Raw genomic sequence first — 21,737 nt, 5'->3', positions numbered from 1 at the left:
AGGGTGATTTGGTACATGGAGAGAAGGCAACATGAGATAAATAGAGAGATCTGGAGATGCTGGCCTTAACAATAGATATGGTATGCCGGGTGGTGGTGGCGCACGCCTTTGATCCCAGCACTTGGGAGGTAGAGGCAGGTGGATTTCCGAGTTCCAGGCCAGCCTGGTCTACAGAATGAGTTCTAGGACAGCCAGGGCTATACAGAGAAACCCTGTCTCAAAAAACAAACAAACAACCCAAAAACCAAAAACCAACCAACCAAACAAACCAAAAAAGATATGGTGGTGGCAAGCCAGGGAAAGCTGGCAGCTACCAGAGCTAGAAGAGGAAAGGAACAGATCTCCCTCCTGGACCACATCTTGTTGCCACTTTGATCTTGGCCCAGGAGCCTTCTGGCTTCACAACTACATAAGGTAATGAGAACGCATCATTTCTGCCTCCGGGTTTGTAGCAATCTGTTACAGCAGCATAAAGAAGCTGACGCAGCAACCTCTATCAGACGTCTGTACTTTGGCCTGCCTATGGCAAGCGACTCCAGCTTCTAACCCTCAGGTGTAATGACAAGCTTCCTAGGGGAGAGGACTCTTTGCCTGGGGAGACTGTGCTCATTTCTATGACCTCAAATCTAGTGTCTTAAAAGATTAGCTGGGCATGGTGGTGCACGCCTTTAATCCCAGCACTTGAGAGGCAAAGGTAGGTGAAATTCTGTGTTTGAAGCCAGCCTGGTCTACAGAGTGAGTTCCAGGACAGCCAGGGCTACACAGAGAAACCCTGTCTCAAAAAAAAAAAATCCAAACAAACAAACAAACAAAACAAAACAAAAAACCAAAAACCCCAAAAGACTAGCCAGGTGTGGTGGCCCACGCCTTTAATCCCAGCATTTGGGAGGCAGAGGCAGGCGGATCTCTTTGGTTTCTAAGCCAGTGGATCTACATAGAGAACTCCAGGCTAGCCAGGGACATGGAGAGAAGTCTTGTTCCAGCCTCGGTCCCGTCCTCTGGATGCTTCTACTGTCCTGGGTTGTCATTCATCACCGAGACCCACCTTATTCTTGCGCTCAGCTTCCCACGTCTTTTTACCTCTATTTGTTTACTTACTTGTAGATGGGTTCTTACTCTTAGCCCAGGCTGGCCTAGAACTCACACTGTAGGGTAAGGCTGATCTTGAATTCTTCACAGCTATCCTCCCGCCTCAGCCTGCCAAGAACAAGGATTACAGGCATGAGCTCTCACCATGCTGGCTCCTCCTCTCGTCTTGAGTGCTCATAAGAGAGGTGGGTCCTCTGGGGCAGGCACTAAGAGGACTGAAGGGCACAGGCTGTTGGAAGCACAAGCAAAATCAAGGGAAAAAATCCTGCTTGGCCACACAAAGCGGTCAACACTCTCTGCTTCCTCAGAACCTGACTTTGCTCTCCACCACACTTTCTTTGTTTTCTGAGACAGGGTTTCTCTGTGCATCCCTGGCTGTCCTGGAACTCACTCCATAGACCAGGCTGGCCTCAAACTCAAGAGATCTACCAGCCTCTGCCTCCCGGGTGCTGGGATTCATGTTGTCTGCCACCACACCGGGCTCATCCACCACACTTTAAAACCATTTTCTCTCTTTTCCAACCACAGCAACATAAAAACACGTTTTTCCTTTATTTAAAAAAAATATTAATTACTTATTTTATGTATATGAATTCATTGTCACTATCTGCAGACACACCAGAAGACAGTATCAGGTTCCATTACAGATGGTTGTTGCTGGGATTTGAACTCAGGACCTCTGGAAAAGTAGCCAGTGCTCTTAACCACTGAACCACAAACACACTTTTCCAAACTGTTTGCCTTGCCTTCCCTTGACTTGCCCAGCCTCAACCTCCTCCTGTTCTCCCATAAACACCTCTATCAAACTGGCAAATCCCTTTCAAGGTCTTCTCATCCTATGCTTCCCTCAAGGATCGGCCATTTTCACTTTCCAATGAAAAGAATTGGCTATCTCCGGGAGCAGGGGGGTTTCAAGGCTCTGTTGGACAAAACAAAATGGCCATCAAATAAGAGTGGCATGCAAGGACTCCAATGCCTATTAAGTACTGTTGAAAATACAACTTTGGGGCTGGTGAGATGGCATTGCTTCCAAGCCTAACGACCCAAGGTCCATCTTAGAACACACATGGTGGCAGAAATGAACTGGCTCCTGTAGTCTGTTTTCTGTTGGAGGAGGGTCTTGTGCCCTCTGTAGTCAGAGACTGATTTCTGTGCCCTGAGATCTTCTTACAGTCTGGACACGGGCATTGTCATGAATACTGAAGAATCTCCTGTATCAATGTGGTGTAAAGAATGATCCCAAATTACCTCTGATTGGTTAATAAAAGACTGAACAGCCAATGACTGGGCAGAGGAGATAGAAAGGCTGGACTCTGAACTCAGTCAGGGGTCCCAGGTAGAGAGAGGGAGGAAGAGGACACATAGACAGACAGAAGACAGACATACAGATACAGAAATATATACTAAATATAAAGTATTACTTATTTTTGTGTCAGACATGGTAGCACATACCTTTAATTCCAGTACTCAGGAGGCAGAGATAGAAGGGTCTCTGTGAGTTCAAAGCCAACCTACACTGTAGTCTACATAGAGTTCCACGACAGTCAGAGCTACCTAGTGAGACCCTCACTAGTTGTCTCAAACAAAGAAAGACAGCTGTCTCTATAAACCCTAGGCTGACCTTGAACTCAAGATCTTTTCTGTCTCAGACTCCCAAAGCTGGGGGCTGGTCTTCAGAAATAAGCCCTTAGTTTCCTTCATATCTCATGTGTTCCGTCTGCTACAATAAAACACCAAAAAACCAAGAGGCTCATCAGCTGTAAACTTACTTCTTGCAGTTCTGGAAGCCGCCAATCTAAGGTCAAAGTTCTGTCTGTCTGGTGAAGACCATTTCCTGGTTCATTGACATTGATGACAGTAGCTTCTTACTGTGCGCTCATGTGGTAGGAAGGCTCTATAGCTCAAAAGCTCTGCATACACTCCTAACCCATAACGCTCTGCATACACTCCTAACCCATAACATACTATCTCATAGCATCGAATTTACCTTCAGGTTGCTTTTGTTTTTTAAACTATGGGTGTGTGTGTATCAGTGCGGGTATGTACATATGTGAGTCCAGAAAAGGGTGTTGGAAACTCTGGAATTGGAGGTACAAGAGGTTGTGAGCCACTCCCCAAACACGAGTGCTGAGGACTGAACTCAGGATTCTGTAAGATCAGAGCCCTGATGCTTTTCACCCCTCAGCCTTCTCTTCAACTCCTTTTGTGGTGTTCCTGAAGTGGGGTCTCACTGCGTAGCCTTGCCTGGCCTGCAGCTTGCACTGGTCTTCCTGCCTCTGCCTCCAAATGCTGAGATTACAGGCTATCACACCCAGCCGGAGGTTGTGAACTGTGGACGGCACACAGGAATTGTGGGTGGAACGTGCAGACCACAGCACGCAGGAACTGCCCGTGGGTTGATAGCTTTCCCATCCATCCGACGTGCTCCTCTCTTCCTCACTCCTCCTCCTGACTTCCTCACCCCCAGCTAGGCGCACTACCTTCTGAGCAAGTATAACCAGAGTATACCATCGGACTCAGTGCTCTCATTTCTTTCCCATATCTTCCAGTCTATATTTTATCCCTAAGACTATCTATGCTTTCTCTTTAATGTCTGCTCATCCTTCCCTTCTGTTTTTGCTTTTATTTTTGAGGCAGGGTCTCCTGTGGCCCAGACTGGCCTTAAACTCACTCCGTAGCCAAGGCTGACCTTGAATTTCTGATCCTTCTGCCTCTACCTCCCCAAGTGCATCATCAGGCCTGATTTCCTGCTGTACTGGGAACCGAACTCAGGACCTCATGTATGCAAGCATGGGTCAACCATGCTGTGTCTCCACCCGATACTTCCTTCTATTAGTCAGAGTGCTCAGGAAAACAAAACCAGGGCCAGTAAGATACCCGAGTGAGCTAAGGTGTCTGCAGTGAGCCTGACAAGTTAGATTCCTAGGACCTAACGTGGTGGAAGGAGAAACCTTACTCCCAGAATGCCCTCTGACTGCCACATGTGTACTGTGGCACACACACACCGACACCACCACCCCACACATTCCCCACTCCCAGTAGATAAATATGTATGTGCGTGTGCGTGTGCATGTGCGTGTATGTGTGTGTGTGTTTTAAAATTTTTGCTGAATAAGTGGTATGCACCTTTAACCCCAGCACTCTGCAGGCAGAGGCAGGTGAATCTCTGTGAGCCTGGTCTACAGAGTGAGTTTCAGGACAGCCAGGGCTACACAGAGAAACCCTGTCTCAAAAAAGTTTTGTTTGGGTTTTTAATGGATAGTATTCTATACACCTGCATCTATCTATCCATCAACATTGCTCTGAATTGGTTTAGAGATGATAGGACCTGGGCAGGGCCCAAACATGCAAGTTGAGTCTCTATAGAGGATGTTATGTTTTTGTTGTTGTTGTTTTGTTTTGTTTTTGTCTGAAGGAAGAGAGCAAGTCCCAGTTGGGAGGTAGACAGGTAGAAGACTGTCTTACTAGAGGAGAGACCCCTTCAGCCATGCTACTGTGATTGAACCTAGGTCGTCAGGCAAGCTGGGCAAGGGCTCTGTCATAGAGTCACGTTCTTTTCTCTCTCTTTGGCTGTTAAGGTATGCTCTTCCTTTTTTTTTTTTTTTTTTTTAAATGGTTTTAGAGCTTTATTTTAGAAAGGCAGAGAGAAAGAGAGAAGGCAAAGAGAAAGAGGCCAGCCATGGCCACGTGGAGAGAAGAGGGGAATGGAAGGGGAAAAGGGGAGCTAGAAATGAGAGTAAGAAAGGTGAGAGCTTAAGCAGGTATGCTCTTCCTGTTGTAGCTCAGTCTGGCCTTGAATCTAAGATCCTTTGCTCTCAGTGTCCTAAGTTACAGACCTGAGCTCAGCTCTGTGTATTAAGTGGGGCTTTCAGCTGATTGAAGTAAGCTCCCTGCATTGGGGAAGGTAATTTGCTTTACTCAGCCTGTCTCTTGTGCCTTACCAAAAACATGCAAAATAGGGGGTTGGGTGGCTCAGTTTTCCCTCCCTTCCCCTTCCCATCCCTTCTCCTTCTCCTTCCCCTTCCCCTTCCCCTCCCCTTCCCCCTCTCTTCCCCTCCCCCTCTCCTCCCCTCCCCCTCTCCTCCCCTTCCTCTCTTTTCCCTCCCCCACTCCTCCCCTCCCCCTCTCTTCCGTTCCCTTCCTTTCTCTTCCTTCCCCTTCCCTTCCCTTTCCCTTCCCTTCCCGGTTTTTGTTACTTAAGCACCAGAAAGCTATCCTCTCACAGCTTCAAAAGCAGGCATGGCCCAGACTGAGGATGCAGCAATGCTAGTCTCTCCTGAGACTTCTGTCTGTGGTCTGTAGATGGGCCGTGTCTTCTATGGCCTTCCATCTGTCTCTAGTTAGGGGGTTCCTGCTCTGGACACAGAATGTGGATGTTTCTAAAGAAACTTGGTTCATAACAGCACACTTCCTATTAGAAGAAATCAAAGAAAATAAATAATTATGTACATAAAGGATGAATGATTACACGTTCCCAAGGCAACCATGGGGTGAAATGATGTTTTCTGTGCATTCATTTGGCTGAGCTACATTCTCCAGCTATTTAGTCAAACATGAATCTAAATGTTGCTATGAAGACACTCTATCTAAAGTGTCTTCCCTGTGAAGTTCCTACATGGCAGGCATTCAGTAAGGGGAGTTGTTAGCTCATTCAGTCAGTTAACAGTCTTACAATAAGAGACAAAATTTCCCTGAAGAAAGTCCCCACCTGAGTCTGACTCAGGAAATTCCTTAACAGTTACAAAAATATCCAATCTCAGTCACACGTGCGTGTACAGGCACCAGCTCAAGACAACACAGCTAAAACATGCAAAGAGCCCATCTCGGACATGCAAGTCGCATATGTGCTTCTTGTTCTGTCCTTGACTGGTTAACAATTCTGCCCAATGATGTCTGGAAAGTTCCCAGGGGAGGGGGCATAATGGAAACAATTAAACCTTGACAAATGGCCACTTCTTCAGATATGATTTAAACACAAAGGGCCATAAGGAACTCAAGTACTGAAGCCCCTGATAACATCAAGGGCAGGAATCATTTCTCATAAATGTCAGGGGTGATGTCATGTAAACACACAAGTGCTGAGTAGAAGCCCCAGCTCATCATGAAGGAAATGATTCTTATAAATAGTCATGATGTGGAGATAGCATTTGGCGTCTTCAGAATTGACTCTTGAAATAGGAAGACCTACCATGGAAGTCATGACCCGGGGCACACTGACCCCACTAATCTCGGGCAGGAGCAGCGCTGCTCTAGGCTGGGTTTCCCTAGGATTCAACAGTGCTCTGCACTCCGGCATTCTTCATGGTCAAGGATAACAAAGGGAAGTTTATTGCTCCAAAACACATACGCTCATTGTAAAACTCTGGGTAACACAGTGGAGTGTGAAAGGGCTTTTTTACCAGCGATCCCTCCACTCAGGGAGAACTTGCTAGCATTTAGATGAATCTCATGCAATCATTTCTCCACAGTCTATAGTTACATGTCCATAGTTTAACAAAACTAGGCATGATTATAAATGAAGTTTCCATGTCTTCTTTTAAATAAACTCTTTTTTTTTTTTTTTTGGTTTTTCCAGACAGGGTTTCTCTGTGTAGCCCTGGCTGTCCTGGAACTCACTCTCTTTGTATAATTATTTAATGGCTGCGTATTGGCTCATTGTATGACTATAAACCGTAATATCTTTTGGGCTATGATGAATGGACCAGGTTGTTCCTGTTTTTTTCCTTCATTACAAAGAATGTCTCCTTGATAACCCTTGGCAGGGTGGGTTATCCTTGAAAGTTAACAGTAGCCTGCTTCCTCCAGGGCAGGGCAGGAGCTGACTATGGAGCTGGAACGTGATGGAGAATGAATGGGTGGCGGGAAGGTCCATCTTCCCCTCTGGGAAAGAGGGGCTGATAGGGTACTGGGTAGCTGCCCTACCCCAGGGTAAGGCTGCAAGCATTCAGTGTGTGGCTCCTCGCCTGACCTTGTGAGATTTCCAAGCCAGCTTGCAGGCTTGCCTTTACATTTCTACCCCTGGCAAGAACCAGACAGGAGAAGAGCAGCACCTCCCCCACTCCGCCCCCAGTCCAGGATTTAGTCACCCAAGAAGGCTACTGTTCTGCAGCCAAGACTCCACTTGTGCCTCCAGCAAGAGACACAGCTGTCTAATCTAATCGTTTGGTCACTACCTGAAGCCAAAACTTTGCTCACTTTTGTGCTTGGCAGATTACCAAACCAGCTGGGATCCCATCAATGACCCTCCCCTTACAGTTCGAGTATAAGTTGAGGATGAATCTCACCTGAATTCTGGGGACAGCCCGGGAGGCAAAATTGCCACTGCCACTGTCTCAGGGTGAAAAGGGAGAAAGGATAGGAACGGCTGTGGTGAATGCCTTTATACATTATGACTTTGCTCGTTTGCTCAACTCTCTCCTTTCTCACTTGACATAGCTGTGTCTAGAAGAATGTTAACTCTTGAAGTGACACTGAGGTCCTGGAAAGGCCCAGCTGCTCAGCTCCGGGAAAGGTCAGTGCACAGGAGCTGTACCCATGTCCAGAGCACAACCCTGAAGGTTCAGAAATGTGATCCTATTAGAGCCTCAAAGTTAATGGGACTGTGAGAGCTCACTCATGCAGAGGAGGCCCAAATAGAAGGCCATGGGAAGCCATGTAACCATCAGGAGGGAACAGAGGCCCCAGAATCAAGCAAGGGGAGCTAGCTTATAGAGCTGAAAGATGATGAGCTAGTCACCCTTATCAGAGTGAGCTACACCTCTCAGGTGACAGTGGCGACAAAGGAAAGTCTGTAAGTCTAGAAGCTGTCCCACAGCCGAGGTGAACATCTCACCCACAGCTTCTGCGACCTTGGTTCTGCACAGACAACAAACGAGCTGCACATGGCCCATGGCACCCACAGATGCTACGGAACACCCATAGATAATGCCTGAGATGGCAGCTCAGACCTGAGATGCTTGCGTGCTTTAAACTGCAGCGTTTTAAGTGTGCAAAGTTTTCCGACCTTTCTGAAATTTAATTCTGAGGAAGATCTGTGATAGCTCTCGACCCAACTTGACACAAGCTAGAGATATTTGGGAATCAGAGGAAACCTTCATTAAGGAGTTGCTTCTATCAGATTGACCTGCAGGCAAGTCTGTAGGGTTCTTTTCTTGATGAATGATTGATGTGGGAGAGCCTAGCCAACTGTGGGCAGTGCCAGCCCTGCTCAGAAAGCAGGCTGAGCAAGACAGGAGGAGCCGGCCAGAAGACAGAGTTGCACTGCGGTCTCTGCCTAGGCTCCTACCACTGGGCTCTTGAGTTTCTGCCCAGACTTCCTTTCATGGTTGGTCTATAAGTTATAAGCTGAAATAAACTCTTAGCTTGCTTTGGTCATGCTGTTTAACATAGCAGTAGAAACTTAATTAGGACTATATACTGACATCTCTCCTTAGCATACAGGTATGAATTTTGTGTATCTTGGGTTTTGTTGGATTAGAATGTTTGCTTTTTAAAAAATTGCTATTTGAGTATTGAGTGTGTTACTCACACATTTATTTAGTACAGAGGCAGCAGAGGCAGATGGATCTCTGTGAGTTGGAGGTTAGGTTGCTGTACATAGCAAGTTACAGTACAGCCTTGGCTACATAAAATGTCTTTAAAAGGCCACCCATAACGATTGCTGTTGGAGTCACTGACCTAAGGTCCTAAACAAAGAGGATTAAATGAACTTTGGCAAAGGAACAGGTAGGACTTTCTATAATGACCTAAGCATACTTTCGCTAACATGTACTGTGCATTTATGCAAAATGGATGTCTCAATATTGACAACTACAAAAACAAAACATCGTCAACAGAAAAAGATGACGCTTCTGTATGTCTTATATTCAGCCAAGATTTAATTCTGCAATATAAAATTAAACAAACACATCCAACTTATGAATATGCAAATTGATGTTGTCCTCCTTTCTTGGTTAAGGTTTTACTGCTGTGAAGAGACACCATGATCAAGGCAACTCTTATAAAGGACAACATTTAATTGGGGTCGGCTTACAGTTTCTGAGGTTCAATCCATTATCATCAAGGCAGGAAGCATGGCAGCATCCAGGCAGGCATGGTGCTGGAGGAGCTGAGAGTTAGACATCTTGTTCCAAAAGAACTGAAGACTGGCACATTGGCTCCCACATGGTTAGGAGGAGGGTCTCATTGCCCACCCAAACAGTAACACACTTCCTCCAGCAAGGCTACACTTTCTGATAGCGCCATTCCCTGGGCCAAGCATCTTCAAACCACTACACCTTCATAAATGGGAAAATTATAGGTATATAAAGAATAGTCTTTAGATAAATTGTTCATGGTTTACTATTAGTAAACATTTGATTTGTCTATGTTTTGTAAATCTGTATGCCAAGTGTCACATAAAATCCCCCCCCCCCCAAAAATTCCTGAGTGAAAAGGGACAATAAGTGGAAGATGTGACCTAGGTCTTTTGTAGAACCTTCCTCTCTGCATTCTCTAGAGACCACAGGTGCATAGCTTTTTTTGCAAATCAACAAGGTACTGGTTAGATCATATCCTAGAGCCTGATTTCCTTCCTTCCTTCCTTCCTTCCTTCCTTCCTTCCTTCCTTCCTTCCTTCCTTCCTTCCTTCCTTCCTTCCTTCCTCCCTCCCTCCCTCCCTCCCCTCCCTCCCTCCCTCCCTCCTTCCCTCCCTCCCTTCCTTCCTTCCTTCCTTCCTTCCTTCCTTCCTTCCTTCTTTCCTGCTTGTTTGTTTTTAAAAGATTTATTTATTATTATATATAAGTACACTCTAGCTGTCTTCAGACACTCCAGAAGAGGGCATCAGATCTTTTTAGGGATGGTTGTGAGCCACCATGTGGTTGCTGGGATTTGAACTCAGGATCTTTGGAAGAGCAGTCAGTGCTCTTAACCACTGAGCCATCTCTCTAGTCTGTTTATTTTTTTATTGATGCTTCATCTTTACAATTTAACTGGATACCCTGGGGTCGATACTCAGCCACACTGAATGACCACACCCAGAAACTATAGATTTTTAGATGTGAAAAGAAGGTCACAAGGAAACTAAGGATAGAGCTTACCTGTGACACTTCATCCTCTCTGTGCTTCCTGGATAGCCACTGCTCACAGACAGGAGACATCCTTTCCTTTGGTGTAGACATCTTTGTCAGGCCTGGTGTCAGTACATGTGTCTGAGTCCTTATTCAAGCTCTCAGGTATGTGTCCTGAAGACACTGATGGCCACACTTGTGAATGTTGGTGTTTTCTGGCTTGCATCACTATCCCATTGAACAGTGGCTCCTCCTCCTCCTCTTCTTCCTCTTCTTCTTCTTCAAGATTTATTTATTTATTTATTTTTTTCGAGACAGGGTTTCTCTGTGTAGCCCTGGCTGTCCTGGAACTCACTTTGTAGACCAGGCAAGATTTATTTATTGTAATGTATGTGAGTACACTGCTGCTGTCCCAAGATACACTAGAAGAGGGTATCAGATCTCATGACAGATAGTTGTGAGCCACCATGTGGTTGCTGGGGATGAAACTCAGGACCTCTGGAAGAACAGACAGTGCTCTTAACCACTGAGCCATTTCTCCAGCCTGCAACAGTGGCTCTTCTTGCTACTCTTTGTTGTTGTTGTTGTTGTTTCGTCTTTTTAGTAGGAGTCATTGTTATAGACACAGCTTGGAAAGACACCCTATTTTTAAAAATAGTTTAAGTCTATTTTCTTTTTCTATTCATCCACTCATTTTATATACAATAGTGAAACAAGTGTTTAGTTCTATGGTGGGAACAGTCAAAAAAGAAAGACAGTATTCTTGTTAGTGTGGAGTTCTTGAGTTCATGTTCCAGTGGGGAGAGAAAGACATGGAGATGCAATCAAATAAATGAACAAACTTGAGGGATAGTGAGGAGGCTCGGCACTGAAGTGCGTGCTGCTCTCCCAGAAGACCTGGGTTCAGTTGTCAGCACCTACATCATGAGGCCCACAACCACATGTCACTCAGTCCCAGGGGATCTACACCCTCTTCTGACCTCCGAGGCCACCTTCATATAATCCTCTTTGTTTAGGTCCTCAAGGCAGTGACTCACAAAAATACACACACACACACACACACACACACACACACACACACACACCAATCAACCAATAAATAAATATGTGATTTTTAAAATTAAAGCACAATAATTGTAACAAGTGATCAACCCAAGTTCAAATGGAAAAGAACTGTTATTTGTGGTCTTACAAGCTGCATCTCAGGAGATAGGATTTGGTAGCTTTGGGTCAGTATTGTGATGAAGGTCAGAAAGATGAGAGCCTCTAGGTCACCAGGGCAGGTGACCAACAGAAAGGAAATGTCCACCAAAGGAGACTTCAATAACTTCTTGACATGCAACTTAAATGTCTGGAAGAAGGACTTGCTACCAAGGTTAGTCAGTCAGTCTAGACGCCTGTGGACAAGACTGGAGGGGGTCAAAGTTCACATTCCAGGCAGCAGTCTGTTTGGGCAGGCTATTCTACGGTTGTTTCCGTTTCTCCTAACATAAGTATGACATCAGTTAAGTAGGACAATTGTTAGCTGCGGAATTCTATGAGTAACCTGTTAGACAGTGTCATTTGCTGTGGTTCAGTGGGTAGTGGAACCTGACACTAAGCATGACAACTTGAATTCAGTCCCTAGAACTCACACGGTGGATGCTGGGCAGTGGTGGCGCATGCCTTTAATCCCAGCACTTGGGAGGCAGAGGCAGGCGGATTTCTGAGTTCGAGGCTAGCCTGAACTACAGAGTACCAGGATAGCCAGGGCTACACAGAGAAACCATGTCTCAAAAACAAACAAACAAACAAACAAACAAAAAACAAAAAACAAAAAACCTCACATGGTGGAAGGAGAGAATTAATTCCTACAAGTTGTCGTCTGACCTCAATACAAACTCCAGTACAGGCATCACATACACACACCTAAAATGAACAAATAATTGAGGACCTGTGTCACATGTCCAGCTACCACTGAGGAAGAAAAGGTGTCAAAGTTGTGAGTTCAAAACTAGTCTCAGCTACATAAAAAACAAACAAAACAAAAACACCCCCCCCCAAAAAACCCAAAATACAAACAACCCCCCCAAGCCCTGTTTCAAAAACAACAAACCAAACCAAACCACAAAAGGCTGGGCACTTCCAAGGTTAGTTCACTTGCCTAGTATGTACGGTCTTCAGTTTGAACAAAACCAAAAACTATAAAGGAAAAACAACTAAGAAAAATTAACTGGGTATGGTGGCATGCTCTAAGTGAAAATAAATCCTGAGCCCAGGAGGCCAAGACCAGGCTGGACAGCTGGTTAAAGAGGGTTAGAAAGAGGGGGTTAAGAGTATCTGGGGCTGGGCTGGTGAGATGGCTCAGCGGGTAAGAGCACTGACTGCTCTTCCAAAGGTCCTGAGTTCAAATCCCAGCAACCACATGGTGGCTCACAACCACCCATAATGAGATCTGACATCCTCTTCTGGTGTGTTTAAAGACAGCTACAGTGTACTTATGTATAATAATAAAAAAACCTAAAAAAAAAAAAGAGTATCTGGGGCTAAAGAATGATAGAAGTTTTTATTGGCTGATTAGGAACGGAGTCTCCAGTGAGATGCCATTTGAATGAAGGTCATACTACATAGCTATGGAGGGGACACTTGGTGGGGGGAAAAGCAGAGACCTCAAGAAGAGCTAAGGCAGAGGCCTCAAAGCTTAAGCTCTTCTGGAGCGTGAAAGGGGTTGAGGGAGCTGCAGAACTACACTGAAAACATCAGGCTTAACTCTGAGTGCTGTAGGAAGCCACCCGTACTAGCTGCTGCTCTGTTGCTACACTAGAACACCATGTCCAAGGCAGCTTTCTGAAGGGTGGACTGACTCAGCTTATGCTTCCAGAGGCCATGCTGGTGGGGAGGCCGGCAGCGAGTAGTGGGCATGGCAGCTGGGACTGGAGCTGAGTGCTCACATCTTGACCACAGTCATGGGGGCAAAGAAAGGGAACTGAGAATAGGACATGGCTTTTCAACCTCGAAGCCTGGCCCCGGTGACATACTCCCTCCAGAAAGGCCACACCTCCTAAACCTACCCACAAAATGCCACCAACTAGGAAGCAAGAAGTCTGAAGTCTGAATCCATTAGAGACATTCGTATTCAAACCCATACCACCAACAGACTGACCTTGCCTGTTATAGGAAGTCTGCTTATAACTAAGTGGCAAATAAGCTGCTTGTTCTATATTTATATTCTATAATATTTAGTGATTGACTGTTAGGTCAGGACCATTAGAGATCACAGTGATTCCCACTGTTCAGAGTGTGGCCATGGACCAGAGACTTGTTATTCCTGGAGCTCATTAGACACAAAGAATCTTGGTTTTCTCCCTTAGACTTCCTGAGTCAGAATCTTCTATTCCCAAGCGATCTATGTCCACATAAAAGTATTTTGAGCCCTGGTCTGATGCCGTCCCTTTGGTAGACATGAATGTGTCCCCCAAAGTTACTCATTAGAAACCTGACCTGACCAAGTGCATGTGAACGGTGCTGACAGGTGAATAGGTCATGTGGGTGGAGACTCGTGATGGCGACAGGTAGAGGCAGAGGTACTTGAGCTAGCACATTCACCCTGAATTGGTTGACATTTGGTGTCCCCCACCATTTTCTGATACAGCAAGGGTCTCACCAGATGCCTGCACAATGCCCATGGACTTTGCAATCGTAAGAAATGTAAGTTAAATTTACCCAGACTTAAATATTTAGTTACACAAGAGAAACCACAGTAAGCCACCCTTAATGTGTATAATATATAATAATATGTATTTATATGTATAACATATATATTTAAATAGAGTATGCCACTCTATGTAAATAACAAAACCAAATGTCGGTCTTTAGAAGCAACTTGCCTTTGTAAACATGTTGAGTCTACACCAGTGCCACACCACTGTCTGCCCTCGTGGGTGTGACAAGACGCAGCTTATGAGAAAAAAAGGCTTGCTTTGGCTCATGGTTTAAGTGCATCATGGTGGGGAAGACACGGCAGAGTCGTGGGGACAGAAGGATGATGCTAGCACTCCTCACATCTTGATGGATCAGGACGTATAGGATGAGAAATACTGACACTCAACTGGTTTTCTTCTCTTTCCCTTTATATTGAGTCTGAGGCCCTAGTTCATGGGATGGATGGTGTCATGTTCATTCAGGGTAGGCCTTTCCTTCTTACTTAAGCCTCTTTGGAAACACCCTCCAAGACATACCCAGAAGTATAATTTTATAGGTGGTTCAAATTATAGCCTTGAAGATCAGCACCACAAAGGCCCAGGCTAGCCCCCTCAGCTGGAACCTCAGGCTAGCCCCCTGACTGGCTCTGAAGGGCTGGCTTTCCGTTGTAGTACATTATCTCACATGGTGATGAGGTCCATACATGGTAATAGCCCTGGCTTCCATCTGTCATCCAGTCACAATGTCAGACACCAGTCACTAAGGCACTGAAGTCACCCTCCACAGCAGCATCAATCTCATTGAAGATTGTATACTCTAGGAGACCAAGTCCATGCAGGCCAGTCTAATTTAAAACCTGCCTTGAGTAGTAATGCAGGGCTTGGCTGCAGTTCTTTTTTCAACCCTGTCTCTCTTGTCAATACTGAGATTTTTCTCGACACACCCAGGATGTTTAGGTGTGGTGGCCCCAGAAATGTTTCTTCCTCCAAGAGGGTGGGAAAGAACACAGATGTCATTGTCTTGGCAGAAAAAAATCTCCCATAGCCTGAAGTAGTTAGGAAAAAAAAAAAAAAAGAGGCTGTGTGATGTACCAGCCCAGGATCTTGAAGATTAGACACAGAAACCCAGGTCATGTCCCAGAAGGGAAGAGTTGGGCGAGGAAAGACTATTTCCAAGGATTGATAGGGTGAATGGCTGGAAGTTTCTACAATGGAAAAGAGGCTGGGTTATCATCTCTGTCCTAGCTATTATTGTTGTTGTTATCAAAAACATGTAAATAGTGCTCCTGAATTATTGTCCCTCTAGAACAATAAAAGTGATAACAGACGCTATGGTACATTGCAAACCCAAGGAGAATGACAGCTTGGCTCTGAGAATGCACTGAGCACTGGCTTTGGAATCTCAGCCATCTCAGAGCCAAGGAAAGGGACGGACTAGATCCACTGAGGGATGAAGATGGTCAGAGGGCTTGTTCAAGAAATGCTCTAACACAGTGGATGTGCACTTTCAAAGGGAGGAACTTGCTACTTTAGGAGTCAGGTGCCATGTGACAAGAAGGACCGGAAGGAGGATGGGAGATGCTATAGGTGTAGAACTGGTAGCCTGCTTGGTAGGAGAAGGGATGAGGGAGGAAGGCTGCATGCTGTGTACTGCTGAGCCTGAACGATGATATTTGAGAAATGTGAATTATGTGAAAGATTACTGAACTTCCTCACTAGCCTGGACTTTCGGTACTAGAGGATGCTTCCTGACTTCACCTCACAAGAGCTCACTGTCTTGGTTTGGGTATCGATTGCTGTGATAAAACACCATGACCGGGAGCAACTGAGGGAGGAAAGAGGCTATCAACTGAGGGAGGAAAGGGGCTATCTGCTTTACAAGTTATATAGCTGGTCCTTGGGGAAGCCAAGGCAGGAGTCTAGAGGCAAGTAGTGAAGCAGAAACCGTGAGTGCTGTTCCCCGCTGCCCCCTGACTTGCTCTGCCTGCTTTCTTACACCATCCAGGGCCACCTGCCTGCCCTGGGGTGGCACCACCCACCACATGCACTGCGCTCTTCTGTATCACTAATCAACACAATGCCCGGTGAAGGTAGGAGGGAAAGAAAACGATACAGACAATAAGATAGAGGCATTTTCTCAAGGGAGGTCACTCCTTGATGACTCCAGCTAGCGTCAAAAAACTAACCAGAACAGGCTCCTCGACAGCTGGATACATCAGCTGCTGTCATCTGAGAAATTGTCCCCATTAGAGTGACTGTAGGCAATCCTGTGGGGTATTCTCTTGATTAATGATGCTTGGGGCAGGCCCCAGCCCATTGCCGCCAGTGCCACCCTTAGGCAGGTGGTCCCAGGACATATAAGAAAGCAGACTGAGCATGCCACGGAGAGAGCAAGCCAGTGAGCAGCACCCTTCCAAGGCTTCTGCTCCAGGCTCCTGCCCTGACTTCCCATAGAGATGGAGGGTGGCCTGGGAGTGTGACATGAAATAAACACTTTCTCTAAATGTATTCCTGGTTATGGAATCCGCCTGCCTCTGCTCTGTACACATCCTCCTCCCTTTAAGGACTAAGCTATAGAAATCTTAACTGAGGCACTTACTCCTTAAAGGTAGGAGGATGTGTATGGAGCTGGGGGCAGGGGGTTCTGTGCAGACATCCTTTGAGCATCATCATTATAGAATCATTTGTCCCCAGCCTCATGACAAGAGGCACAGGTCTTTCTTTATCACCCTGATGGGGTGATCTATAACATCTGCTTGTATCTGTAGATGAAGGTAAGTTATGCAGAGGCAAGCATTTGTCTCAGGATTTGATCAGATGTCTCTGAGGCCTTGTGCGTGTGCTCAGGAGGTAGCCCCTGGTCCTTCCTGGGCCAGGCTACCAGTCTCAATCTCACCAAGTGTGGCAGGTTCTTGGCATCGTGAGTGGAGGGGGCTTTCCTCGAAGCTTCCTTGCTCTTGCTCCTCACACCATGCTATGATGTCTTCACAGGCTTAGGTTACAATATGGAGGGGCACCAGGGTCCACTGTGATTCCACCATCCAAAGCCCTGTCCTCCATGTTCCTTTGTTGTTCATGATGACCCTATAGTGTGGCATCTCTGTTGTTCATGGTGGTGCTATGGTGTGGCATCTCTGTTGTTCATGGTGGTGCTATGGTGTGACATCTCTGTTGTTCATGGTGGTCCTATGGTGTGGCACTCTGTTGTTCATGGTGGTCCTATGGTGTGGCGATTGATGCCCTTCCGACTTGCTCTTTTGATGTTCCACAGATGATGAAGGCTCAGCTTTAGATCCCCATAGGTTCTACCCCTACTTTACCTTCAGTCCTCAGGGAGTTCCCTCTCCACCTCCACCTCTGGTGCAAAAGCAGTGGGCTGGCCTGGGTGACCTTTAATATCCCCTTAAAGCCCTAGAATCATTTCTTCTTAGAGACAAACTCAAACCATCCCTTTTCTTCCTCCTAACCCTTCCCCTCCCCTCAGAAGTGAACAAGGTATGGCAAATCTGTTTGGCCAAACTGGGTGACTTCTGGCTGGAATCCTAGCATTTGGGAGGCTGTGGTGGGAGGATTGCTGCAAGTCTGAAGCCAGCCTGGGCTATAGAGTGAGTTCAAGGCCAGCCTAGGCTACAGAGTATCTGTTAACAACCTGTCTTGAAACAACAACAGCAGCAGCAGTAGCAACAGCAAACAACAAACAACAACCTTTTGGAGTTACAAATGGTGCTTTATCAACCTAATCTGGTCTAAAACTCCATCCATAAACTCAGAGACTCCTTTCTGGCAGCTATACTTTTTTCATAATTAGCCAAAATCTTGACAAAGCAGATCCTGAGTGAGAGACTGGAGAGACCTAAGTCCCCGTGGGGTTTGATTTCACAGCAGCAAAGCACCGGACCTTTCCAGACCCAAGAGATCCAGGTGTGAGCAAGCCCTGCATTCTCGAGATACAAGACCAGATTTTACCAGACAGAATCCCAGTGGGCGTGAGGTGCTGAGGTAATTGATTTTGTGTCACCATGACAGGAGAGGGAAGAGTGACTTTGACTCAGTGTGAGAGCGTGTGGTATTCTGTCACCCTTCTTTCTCATCACCATGATGCTCTTGACCGTCCTGGCAGATGCTCTCAGGAGCGTCAGCAATGCCAGGGAGAGAGGCCAATGCCAGGTCCTCATCAGACCATGCTGCAAAGTCATTGTTTAGTTCCTGAAGGATGATGAAGCTGGTTCCATTGGCCAATTTGAAATCATTCTTGATCATAGATCTGGGAAAATTATTCTGAACCTCACGGGCAGGTTGAGTAAGTGTGGAGTGATTAGCTCTTGCTTTAGTGTGCAGCTCAAACTTGCTATATATAGACCAGGTCAGACTCAAACTCAGAGATCTGCATCCCTTTGGAATTAAAGGTATACATCACTGTGCGTGGCTAAAATGTACATCTGGTGTGTGTGTGTGTGTGTGTTTTCCCATTGTTTCATTGTACTGACAACCTCAGCTGATATTATGGACCATAAAGAAGAGGAAAGCACACAGGAGGGAAAACTCTGGAGTCTTTTTCGTAGACATGTAAAATACATTTTTAAAAAAAATGTCTCAGTGAAATTGGGGGAGAATGCAGGGTGTATATACTTTTGCAGGTTTTTTGTTGTTTGTTTGTTTGTTTGTTTGTTTTTCTTGAGACAGGGTTTCTCTGTATAACCCTGGCTGTCCTGGAACTCACTCTGTAGACCAGGCTGGCCTCGAACTCAGAAATTTGCCTACCTCTGCCTCCCAAATGCTGGGATTAAAGGTGTGCGCCACCACACCCGGCTCAGAGTGTATATACTTAACTCCCTCACACTGCGTAGGGCATCCCACTGTTGGAGAGTGTCTGTGTGGTAGAGGGCAGCTACTCACATCATGGCAGAAAGAAACGGAGAGCATGACAGGGCAGGGAAAATATGTTCCCAACAACCTACTTCACTGACCTACTTTCCCAAGGTACCCTGATAGTTTTCACCACTTCTCAAAATAGCGTCGGCAGTTACTAACTAAGGTCTCACTTCATATCCAACCCATACCATTGTACCAGTGGCCTGACTCTCTCTCTAGCAATGAAAAAAAATGCATTCAGTCTATGTGCAAGAGTCCCAAAGTCTTAATAGTTATAACATCTGTTCAAACATCTGAGTCCGTAGTCTCTTAGCAGTGGACTTCCTATGAAATAAAACCAAGTTGCATACCTTTCAAACATGAAGTGAACAGTCCTGTTCCAAAAAGGAAGAAAGGGCACAGTAAGGAGAGATGGGACCAAGGTAAGATGGAAACTTAGCAGGGCAAACATTAAATCCTATAGCCTTACATCTGGCATTTAAGCCATGAGGTGCCTGATGCACTTCAATGTACTGCAACAGCTGTGCCTTTATGGTTTGCCCACTGGCGGGCCACATGGCTTCTCTCAAGGCTTAACACACTATCCCCTGAGGGTCTTGTAACAGGGAATCAGAGCCTGCTCAACATGGTCTTAACTTCCAGGCCTCCCTCAAAAATGTTGGTGGAAAGCCGGGCGTGGTGGCGCACGCCTTTAATCCCAGCACAGAGGCAGGCGGATTTCTGAGTTCGAGGCCAGCCTGGTCTACAAAATGAGCTCCAGGATAGCCAGAGCTATAAAGAGAAACCCTGTCTTGAAAAACCAAAAAAAAAAAAAAATGTTGGTGGAAACCTCCCTCCCTGACTCCATAACTAGGCATACCATATGCCTACAAAGCCCAGTGACATAGCGACAGTATCACCATTGGCCACCAGCTTGAGCAGACTCACTTGAATCACAGTGGTCCGCAAGTAAGTGGAGAGTTGGACCTGGAAAGATAGTTCCCCAGAGGTGATATGCAAGCAAAGCACACTGGTAGTTCTCTTTTCTCGAGGGGAAGATTCCAAATGTGTTTACAGCTTAGACCCCAGAGCCTGTGAACGATCCGGCCAATTTATAAAGTGCCCTCTAGACATTGTTCCTATTGGCTCAGCCAAAAGGGGTTGGGTCCTTTTAAAAAAAATTTTTTTTGGTTTATTTTCAAAAACAAAGTAGACAGATTTTTAAGATTTCTTTCTTTTACTTTAAGTGTGTGAGTGTTTTCCCTGCATATGTGCATGGGCACTGTGTGTTGCCCTCAGAGTTTGGAAGAGGATATGGGGGTGCCTGAAACTGGAGTTACAGAGGGTTAGGAGCCACTATGTAGGTGCTGGGAACCAAACACTGTTCTCTTCAAGAACAACAAGTGTTGCGGCCTGCCCGCAGTCCACAACACGAATGGTTCAACTGAGAATGGCAGTTCGATCTGAAAAGAGAGGAATCTAGACGGGGCGGAAGAAAGAATGGAGCCAAGACAACAAACATTCTGATCAAGGCTCAATTTTACTATTTTCAGACACTCAGTTATAAAGGAAGGGGGAGGGAACCCAACTTCCCGCCAAGTAACTCAGGGTCCAGTAGCAGGACAAACACGTGTGTGCCTCCAGGCAGCAAAGGCAGGTTCCAGCAGTAGGCGTGGCAGGACGAATGAGCAGGTGGCTCCACCCTTGAGCAAGCAGGTTCCAGGCTGGGGGAAGGGAGGCCACAAACAAGTACTCTTAACCACTGAGCCATCTCTCTATGAGAGATCATTCTCTCTCTCTCTCTCTCTCTCTCTCTGTGTGTGTGTGTGTGTGTGTGTAACTTTCAGGAATCAGCTCTCTGGTTTTGAACTCAGGTCATCAGGCCTGAACAGCGAGTGGTTTTACAGGAAACCATCCTGATAGGCCTTGGTTTCTTTCTAACGTTCCCGATTCTCTAATCACACCCTCTTTATCCACCACTTCCAACTCTCCCATGGTTCTGCTCTGCGCCTTGCTCCTGACTCTCACTGTGAATCTGACTAAAAACAGCCAACAATAACCAGTTCAGAGCCTGAGTCCTGTGCTTGTTTGACATTCTTCCTGCCAGAGTAATTAATCCGTCCCCTTTAAATTTAGCTTCTCACGGTTTCTGGACATGAGCCGAATGTAGATCTGTTATTTGCCAGAAGGTGACACAAATGGTCTCAAGTCCAGTTCCCAGTAGACCTGAAAGCTCGTGATCAGAGACAACAGTTTCCGTTTCTATCACAGTTCTCAACTTCCAGGTTCTACCAAAATCCCACCACTGAGTTCTGCTGATAGGATCCTATCTAGAATATTCTAACCAACAACTCCAAACTCTTCCAAATTCTTCCCACAAACCACTTCTAAAGGCCCAAGAACATCGTCAGGTTTAACCCCAACCTGGACACTTCCAGAGTGTCAACCTCTCGTGCCAGTTTTCTGTGTTAGTTAACGTTTATTGTTGTTATGACCCTGAGAAAGACAACTTGAACTCACAATAGTGCTGTGTGTTTGTAACCCAGCATGGGGAAGGTAGACACAGGAAGGGCAGAGGTCATCCTTGGCTACGTGGTGAATTTGAGGCCAGGCTAACCCTGTTCAAACAACAGCTACAACTTGAAGGAGAGAGTTTATTTTAGACCACAGTGTGAGAGGAGTCAGTCCCTGTCTGGAAGGGAAGGTGAGGACAGATGGAGTAACTCACATTACAGTGAGGCAAGAAGAGAAGATAGGATGCGTGGCTCTGCTGGACTTTTTCCTTTTCCCTGAAAGGCTGGTGATGCTACCCACATTCAAGGAGGGCCTTTCCCTGTCAGTTTAATCCTTCCTGAAAACACCCGCACTGGCACGGCGTTGTAACTCAGTCTCCTAAATTCTAAATCCAGTCAAACTAACAGTGAAGATTAACCATCACACATGGCTGCTCAAGTGTTTGAGAGCTACGAGGCGAAAGCCAGAGGAAGAGATTGTTTGCAAAGCTGTGCTCCTTACAAAGGAACCAACCTGGGGGGAAGGGAGGAAGAGATGCGATGGGAGTGGGAGTCGG

General features: G+C 46.1%; 1 pseudogene; it reads left to right on the top strand.

Annotated features, from left to right (window-relative positions):
• Positions 1-17,911: 17,911 nt before the first annotated feature.
• On the top strand, positions 17,912-18,378 carry LOC110312057 (small ribosomal subunit protein uS8 pseudogene; annotated as a pseudogene).
• The last annotated feature ends 3,359 nt before the right edge of the window (positions 18,379-21,737 follow it).

This window comes from Mus caroli, unplaced genomic scaffold (assembly GCF_978045245.1).
Source record: "Mus caroli unplaced genomic scaffold, Mus_caroli_1 scaffold_17, whole genome shotgun sequence".
Taxonomy (NCBI): domain Eukaryota; kingdom Metazoa; phylum Chordata; class Mammalia; order Rodentia; family Muridae; genus Mus; species Mus caroli.
Note: the sequence above shows the minus strand (reverse complement) of the source record. Positions and strands in the feature narration are given on the sequence as shown.